At 34.5% G+C, this 6,559-nt stretch overlaps 1 long non-coding RNA gene across 1 annotated transcript; it reads left to right on the forward strand.

The window, feature by feature from the left end:
- Positions 1 to 4,715: 4,715 nt before the first annotated feature.
- On the forward strand, positions 4,716 to 5,821 carry LOC138868223 (uncharacterized). The gene is made up of 2 exons (XR_011400012.1): positions 4,716 to 5,256; positions 5,456 to 5,821. It is a non-coding gene; the product is annotated as an uncharacterized lncRNA (long non-coding RNA).
- Positions 5,822 to 6,559: the final 738 nt, after the last annotated feature.

Consider the following 6,559-nt stretch of genomic DNA (forward strand, 5'->3'; position numbering starts at 1 on the left):
GGATGTGAATAATGCTTTTCTACATGGTATCTCAATGAAGAAGTATATATGCAGGTACCACCTGGGTTAGTAATAGACAAGCCAGATTTAGTCTGCAAACTGAACAAATTTCTCTATGGTCTAAAATAAGCAAGTAGACAATGGTATGCAAAACTGACTAAGGCACTATGCTCAAGAGGATACATACACTCCAAGTATGACTATTAACTCTTCTATAAAAGGAATGGAAATACATCAATGTATGTTGCTGTATATGTGGATGATGTGTTATTAACTGGGACTGATCAGCAAGAGATTACACAACTCAAGAGTTTCCTACATGAGCAGTTCAAGATCAAGGATCTAGGACAACTTCATTATTTTCTGGGACTTGAAATTATTTATAAGGATGATGGGGCCATTATATCACAAAGGAAGTTTGTGTTGGATCTGCTGAAGGAGTACAATTGTCTGGAACACAAGGCTTGCTCCTCACATTTGGACCCTACTATAAAGCTAAAAGCCAAGGAAGGAACAATACTGCAGGATCCCACTTACTACATGAAATTAGTAGGCAAACTAAATTTCATAACTAACACCAGATTGGACATAGCATATAGTGTTCAACACTTAAGCCAGTTTATGCAGGAGCCTAGAGAACCTCACCTGAAAGCATCATTTCACTTGTTAAGATACCTAAAGAATGATCCTGCTTTGGGAATTTTCATGTCAAAGGATGGGGACCATACAATCAAAGAATATTGTGATTGTGATTGGGCAGCTTGCCCAGACTCTAGGAGGTCCATCACAGGCTATTTGGTCTTGTTAGGCAACAATCCCATTAGTTGGAAGTCTAAGAAGCAAGATACCATATCACTTTCTTCTGTAGAAGCAGAATATAGAGCCTTAAGAAAGGTTGTGGGAGAGCTAGTATGGTTACGCAGACTATTCGAAGAGTTGACTGTTCCTTTTTCCTTGCCCATTTCAGTATTCTGTGATAGCCAGTCTGCCTTGCATATTGCAAGGAATCCAGTATTCCACGAGAGGACCAAGCATATAGAAGTCGATTGTTATTTTGTGCGTGATCAACTACAAGCAGACTTGATTTCTATCCATCATATCAGAACAGACAACCATCTCGCAGATGTTCTAACTAAAGCCTTGACAAGGATTAAACACAACGCTACATTAGGCAAGTTGGCTGTATTTACTACACCTCCAAATCATCCTTATATAGCTACATTTAGACAACCATCTAGCTGTATTGATTTGAAAAAAACTGAAAATGTTTCTTTGGCAGAATAATTCATGTGGTTACTTCGAATGGGAAGATGAAATATCTGCGGATGGTTCCCAGCTTGAAATAAGAGAATTGAAGTCGTCTTTGAATGCCGTTACGATTGAAATAGACAAGTTGAGAGAAAAAGTAATTGACATGGAAGCCACGAACAAATCTGAAGCTGCTAAAGTCAAAAAATTGGAAGAAAGTGTTGTACAACTAATGATGGTGATAATTGGTTCTTGGGCAATATTTGTTGGATTCTTTGCTGCCTGGATAATGAAGTAAATTTCATTATGGTTCTTCCTTGTTTAGTTGATTATCATTGTGTAGCGAATTGACATGTATTGCTTAGTGAAGTAGGGAACTGGTTTCTTAAGAATTGGAGTATTTCTAATTAGAATGATACTCCAATTGGAGATGTAACTGTAGTGTGCTTCTATTTTTGGACTGAAATGGTGAATGAATGAAAACATATTACCTCAAAGTCTTCGACCAAATTTACAACCTCAATGAAAACATATGAAATGGTGAAATGAATATGAGGCATTGAATTAGTAACAGTTAATCAGTAGGTGTTCAATATATATTAACAATCAGTAGGTGTTAATCAACACCTGTTATTGCAACAGTTACATATGTACCATACCTATATGTATTCAATCTAAATTAACAAGAATAATGTCATAGTACATTAGAAAAGGGAACACCAACTGTCATAACATTGGCAACAAGTTTACTAACATTGACAGCAAAGGGAATATTAGAAAAGGGAATACCAGCTGTTCAAAATTTACTAAAAGTGACAACAAATTAATAACATCAACTGTCATAACATTCATAACACCAGCTGTCATAACATTCACATAATGGACTTCATAGAAGTACATACATCAACCAGCAAAAAATGTACTGTCATAATAGTAATTACATCAACAAGCAAAATAATAATTGTACTGTCATAGCAGTAAGTACAAGCCTTTTAAACTTTAAATTCACAAAAACTTTCACCACTTAAATGACTTTCCACCTTTAGTTCAAGTCACATTAGTTTTGTGACCTACCATTACCCTTTCTTATCTTTATCTTGGCCATCTTTTCAAGATGATTTCTGTGATAGCTTTCTTACCATTCCAGGTGACATTCTTAGCTGAGTATGATAGGTTTGAGGGCACACTCACCCCAGATGAGTCACCAACAAAATTGATGGTTCCTTGCTGTCTCAGAAACAACATTGTTCCTTTTCAGAGAAACTCTTTGGCCTAATATCTAGAACAGAATCTGATTCAAAATCAGGAAACTGTGGTGGGACACTGTTGTTGGGAGGTTTCCTTTGCACTGAAGGATTTCGCATAAACTGAAAGTTTATGTCTTGAACTGGATGACTTGATTGACTTCCTTGACTGAACCATGGTGCTGAAAGTAGTATTTCCTCCTCAATTGGTATATTTGCAGCAAGTGGTGACATGGGTTGTTCATCATTACTGTCTTGATTTGTTAAATATCTTTGCTTCTTTGTCTGCTTGCCCTTTTTTCTTACTTGCCATTGGTTGCTTTCCGTTAGAATGCTATTTAATAAAAGAAATAGATTAATTATAGTTAGAGTAAATAGGTAAATATAATAGATAGTATTGAAAATAACATTACCCTTGCACAACCCGTAACATAGTGTCCAGGCTGACTAATCAGTTCCAACCCTGCACCACTATATAATGGCGAAGAGTGGTCGATGCAGTTTTACCCGATAGGCTGGGATCGATATCCACAGGGAGTTAATATTGGTTGAGAATTGGGTTTCTACCTAATCTAGCTATGTGTATTGTCTTTAATTGCACTTCTAACCATGATTGGATTTGTTTTTATTCTACTTTTAATGCTACTGATTGCTGAAAATAATCTAAGTACAATATTTTTGTAGGAGATTTTTTTTAAAGGATAAAAAGCAATAGGGAAGTGACTTACACGTAGGTGAGTATCTAATGGGGTCTAAAATCCAGGCCTAGCTTGTTATGATTGAGGTCGTGATATAACCTTTACACATAATTATTCACATATTATACCTCTCGTAGTTTGAGTGACTTTGCCCGAATTGGCTTTCTCAAGCCTAATTGGGTGTTCAAACACTGCAAGTAAAATTGGCTCAAGTCGAGTAGGCTGTCAATCTCTTGAATTCACCACAATTTCTTGTTAGCCTGTTTTTCTTAGACTTGGTGTCACGACCCCGGTTCGCCCTCCCTGAACCATCGTGACGGCTGTGAGAACCTAATTTTTGCCCCGCATGGAAATAACTCCTAAAAATAGACCAAAATAAATTTAATTGATTTTTAGGAATTTTTCTTTATTTAGTTGCATTTCATACATTTTTAATATTTTAAAATCATAGAAAAATCATAAAAAATTGTCACATTTTTTCATTTCATGTCATCTTAGGTTCAATTTGCATTTTTAGAAATTAATTACTCTTTAATTATTAGATTAATACATGAAAATCACAAAAAAATGTACATTAGCTTTAATCAATTAGTTTCATAGGTCATTTATACAAAAATCAATTTGAAATAGGTGTTTCAATTAAGTTGGCTAGAGTTTAAATCAAAGAAAAAAGCAAAATAAGAAAAGAAGATGAAATATTTGGATCTTTAATTTTCTTTTGGGCCATTTCTTTGTGAGACCCAAAATAGCCTAGAACCCCCAGCCCATAACACAACCAAACCGGCCCAACCCCTTATTAAAACCCCCAACCTAGACCCAAGATAAGGGATCAGATCCATTTTGGGGACAACTTACTCCAATCATTCCCCCATTTTTTTTCCCAAACTTTTTTATATTCTTCTAATTCTTCTATATTATATTATTATCTTTCATTTCAATTTTATTTTTTAATTTCCATTAAACAAATCTCATCTTTTATTTTTATTAATTTGTAATTTCCATAATTAAAACAATTTCATAAAATTTTAAATAATATAATTTGTAAGCAATTATTATAGATTAACTAATAATTCCAATAAAAGTGAAATCATTGCGATATAAGATTAATTAAATATATATTACATAACGATAAAATTCATTCGAAATACTAGATAAATATTCAACTTCAACCTCTAGTATTCTCCCATAAATGATCTATTAATGCATTACGAAGTGCAAAATGAGCATCTTTGTCCTTAATTCTTCTATGTCGAAATAAAAATTCTTGAAATCGTTGATTTTCATCTACTGCCATTTCTACATAAAAATAATAAATGCACGAAAATTAATTTATCAAAATTATACACCAAAGTTAAGATATAATATTAATATTATAACGACATTACATAAACATAATTAGGTATATATATAGAGATAAATTAAAAGATTAAATAATAAAATAATAATAAAAAAGTGATGAATATTAACGGGGGAGATGAATAGTGTATCCCATATTTGAAGAAACACTCCCATTATGAGGGCGGGTACAAGGTTGGAGATGGCGTTAGGCGCGAGGTCAGCTTTTTCTTTCGTCTCCGTTCGCTCATCACCTCTAAAAGAACTCGCCTGTTCTTCTTCCATCAACTCCACCTCGTTCTCCAAAAATCGGATCTTAACCCCAAAAATTCCTAAGTTCATTAGAGACCCCTAAAAAAGGCTAGCGCCCCTGAACATAGGAGACCCCCCCGCCCAAACGTCTTCTTCTCCATTCACTCTCTCACACATACACGCTCTTCCCTAACACACACACACGCCGAAGCCTCTAGCAACAAGTGGAAATTACAAAGTTTAGAGCTAAAATTCAAAAATTGCAAAGCTGATTTTCAGTTTCAATTCCTTGTCTTCTCTAACATTTTCTGGGGATTTCAGAGCTTGGTGGAGCTGTAGAATTTGTTTCGAAGCAGAGAGTTTGATTTGAACTCAAATCTCTATTCGATTCCGCTGATTTTACCATTTCGGGAACTGTGAGCTTCGGTCGAGTTCGCATCTGCATTTGGTCTGTTTACTCGAGTTCTTTGTTCAACCAGGTATTTTGCCTAATTCTTGTGAACTTATGAAATGAATGAAGTTTTCATGGTGGTATGATTGTTGTAGTGAAGTTGAGTTGTGATTATGGGTTTCTCTGTTAATGGACTTATAATGCTTTAAAGTTTGAGATTCTGCGAGTCTTTCATAATCCCATGAGCATCCATGATTCATTATTCCCTTTTGTGTAATTTATTTTAGATCAAAATGGTCCGTATCTAACCCACCTGTGGTGATTTCGATGTGCTCAAGTCAGCAGTGGGAATTTATTTGTTAGCTATGGCTAAGTCAACATGTACTTGATTTAATATATGTTAGCCATTAAAAAACCCGTATCTTCATTTTATTGATTTTCCATTGGAGATTGTAAGATTTTAGACTACTTATGAAGGAATAGATTTGAGGTTTCCTGCTATGGATTTCTTTAGTTTAAAGGTTCAGCTAAAGGCGTGAGGATTCTAAATGGAGAAACTATTTCGTTTTGTTTTTGGAATTTGTTTAAAAGAGTTTCAGGAGAATTACTTGAGTAATAACTTTCCATTGGAAACATATTCACCAAAGTTAAAAGGCAGCAGTAAGCATGCATACTATTACCTTTCTGTTTTATCTATATTCTTGTTGATTAATTTCCTTTCTCATTTTTATATGTTTTCCTTCTGTAAGCAAGGAAGGAAATACCCAATGGAATACATTAGCAGTAGGAGAAGTGTGTCATATGTCTACAACCTTTTTTGTGTGACTTTAAGTTTCAAAGAATTTAATTGCACCCAGTCAAAGACATGTATCACTTTATACAAACTTGTTATCTTTTAACTATAATTGATATATTATCATTTTTATTTAGAAGAATTGGTTTTACTTTTGCAGAACCTTACTGTCAAATCTAGAGTCATTAATTGACCTCTACGTAGTTTGCTTTAGGTGTTTTAATAAACATCATAACTATGTGCATGGTTCCCATGGCATGGTCACGATACGTCAATTCGGATGTGCATTTCATATGACCCGATCATAACAACTTCGAATATTAATAAAATAAACATGTCGCGAATCGCGGGTGCATTTCATGTAGCATGGTTTGCGGTATGTTCCAAAACGATGAGTGTACGACAATCGTAACTTGTTTAAGAAATAATTTCATAAATCCTAAAAAAGCGGTTAAAATAATTAAAAGCGGTTATAAAATTTAAAATGTACAATAGGTTTAAAATGTGTGGTAAATCAGATAATAGGCCAATCATTAATAGTTTAAGCGACCGTGCTAGAACCACGGAACCCGGGAATGCCTAACACTTTCTTCCGGGT

This window comes from Nicotiana sylvestris, chromosome 5 (genome assembly GCF_000393655.2).
Source record: "Nicotiana sylvestris chromosome 5, ASM39365v2, whole genome shotgun sequence".
Lineage (NCBI taxonomy): Eukaryota > Viridiplantae > Streptophyta > Magnoliopsida > Solanales > Solanaceae > Nicotiana > Nicotiana sylvestris.